The sequence below is a fragment of the Octodon degus genome, unplaced genomic scaffold, assembly GCF_000260255.1.
Source record: "Octodon degus isolate 3935 unplaced genomic scaffold, OctDeg1.0 scaffold00109, whole genome shotgun sequence".
In the NCBI taxonomy this organism is placed as follows: domain Eukaryota; kingdom Metazoa; phylum Chordata; class Mammalia; order Rodentia; family Octodontidae; genus Octodon; species Octodon degus.
The window spans coordinates 2,350,964-2,353,526 of NW_004524685.1; the positions used below are offsets into that span (position 1 = coordinate 2,350,964).

Genomic DNA, 2,563 nt, shown 5'->3' on the forward strand with positions numbered 1-2,563 from the left:
CTTATAACTCAATAGTTTGAACAGGTCATTTATACTTTTTGATCTTCATGTCCTTCTTTGATAAACTGCAGATAATCTGTTTGCATATACAAAGATACGAGAAACAGAATGCCCAACTAAAACAACTAAAAGAGGATTCATCTTTTCCCATTTGCCATTTTCAGTGTGCTATACAGCCACAAGATGGTTGTAGCAGCTCCAACTCCCCTATGCTCCTGGACTAAAGGCCCTGGGCATAAAATGAAGCATTCTTGACTCTTGACCTAGACATGAGGAAAATTTTCCTCCAAATTCTCCCAGCACAATACCCCAGCCCTGACTTGCCTACCTACTCCTAAGTCATCTGTGGCTGGGGATATAGAGGGTGGAGATTACCCTGATGGGCTTAGAGTCCTCGGAGACTAGGAGAGGACAGGTCTCCTTCAAAGCAAATGACCCTCCAGAAAAGAGCTGGCAAGAGCTGGAGTTCTGAGCCACGTGTGGTGGCACATGCCTATTAACGTCAGAACTCTGGGAGGCTGAAGCAAAAGGATGACAAGTTCAAGCTCAGCCTGGGCAACTTGTCTACTTAGTGAAACACTATCTCAAAGTAAAAATGTAGAAAAAGAGCTGTCAATGTAGCTCAGTGCAAAGGCCCAGAGTTCACTCTCCAATACCACCACCACCATACCGCCAAAATAAGAACTTGAGGTTCTTTGCACATAAATGAGGAAGAAAAAGTATATTATTCTGCACAGGCTACATTATACTGGAGAATAACAAACAGTAGCTTAACCAACAAAAACTTGCTTTGTCCTCAAACTGCATGCCCGGCACAAGTCAGCAAAGGGCCCTGTCCCTTCCCTGGGGGCTCTCAGATCCAGAACAACAGAGGCTCCATTTCATCAGCACAAGGCCTCGGAAACTACCAAGGTAACAGGAGAGAACTTAAGAGGCCTTTGTCACTCAGTCAACTTTGCTCACTTTTCTTTGAGAAGAACCAGCAAAGCAGCAGAAGCTAAAACAGAATTCTGGAATGGAGTTTCCCTCCTAGCCCTGAAAGTGCAGCTTTCCAGCTGCTGGAAGGAGGACAATGAAGCAGGGATTGTTCTGACCTCAGTGTGCAAACAACGCTGTCTGCAATAAAGTTTCATTTCCTCACAAGGTTTTTGTGACATTCAAATTGAAACAGGAGATTAGGACATGGCAAAAATTAGTAGGGGAAGTGGGCGTGGCCTGTTATTTACAAGATCCTGGGCACATGCGCAGAATAGGTCCCAAAGCCCCACACATGGACTTCTTTTTTTTTTTAGAAAGCATCAAAAAGAGAATTTATTTAACCATTCTCGCTGATAATACAGCAAGTGGGTGAATAATTCATGCTATAGCATGCTGAATGAACTGAAACCAAAAAGTTGGTTGGAAGGAGGCAGAGGAACTTTGTCTTATAAGAATCAGAATCGAGGGGCTCCATAATCATCTGGCATCCGTTCAATGTTGTATCTGTGATTAGAAATGTACATGATAGGAACTCCAGGGATCTTCCGGATCCTCCGTTTAAGGTCTCGGTCAACTGTGGCCACAATGTAACACTTGTGCTGAGTTACTCTCTGCACCAAGCAGTCGTCTGCGCAGGTCCCTTTATGTGCGCAAGGTAAGCGTTCAAACCGTGGATCCTTGGCAATCCTTAGGGCCACTCGATACTTCTGTCCCAATTTTTCAATTTCTGCCATTACACAATCAGTTATACAAGGGATACACTTGGCATACAGACAGTCCATCATTGATTGTACCAAGTCCAATTTGGCTTTGATGGCAAAGTTGATGAAGTTGGTATCAACCAGGATATGATAAGGTGGGCCCAGCTGTGTATTATACTGGAAGAATAAGCAGGAAGGATGCTGGGGGACTTCTCTTTCCTTTAGAGCACTAGGATCTTTCTTTTCTTTCTTTTTAGGTTTTAATCTATCCTTTTCTTTGAGTCTCTCATCTCTGAGACTAAGCATTCGCTTCATGGTCGCATACTTTCTTGTTTTCTTTTGTTTCCCCATGTCCATGCCACGGTCCGCTTCTTCCGGAATCCTGGACTTCTTGTAAGAATTTGAGCAGATTTTTTTTTTTTTTTTTTTCTGCCTTTCCTTCCATCGGATCCCATTTTTCTTTCTCCTTTTTTTCTGTTTCTTTTCTCTCACTGGGACTGAACTCAGGCCCTTGCACTTGCTAGGGAAGCACTTGAATTCCACTAAGCCATCTCCCCAGCCCCCAGATTTTCAATAAGATGACCTAGACTTGAGGTCAGCCTGAGACGGGATCCCAGCACTACTTCTTAAGACCCATATGTAGACATTCTCATGAGTTCTCTGGAGATTTGAACAGCATAAAAGGACATATTGTTGCCTCGAAGTCTTGGCTATCATAACTTTCTGTGGTAGCCCACGCTGTTTCCCAGACCTAGCCTGTACTTTTATCTCTGCTCTTACCCTCTTTTTTAATTTACTCTGCCTAACCCTTCTCTGCTAAGGCAGTCTCTCTCCCACTCTTCACTTTTTTTTAAAGAAATTTTTTTAATTTTTATTTATTTATT

The 2,563-nt window shown here is 43.1% G+C and overlaps 1 pseudogene; it reads right to left on the bottom strand.

The window, feature by feature from the left end:
- Window positions 1–1,349: 1,349 nt before the first annotated feature.
- Window positions 1,350–2,030, bottom strand: LOC101588529 (annotated as a pseudogene).
- Between the last annotated feature and the right edge of the window lie 533 nt (window positions 2,031–2,563).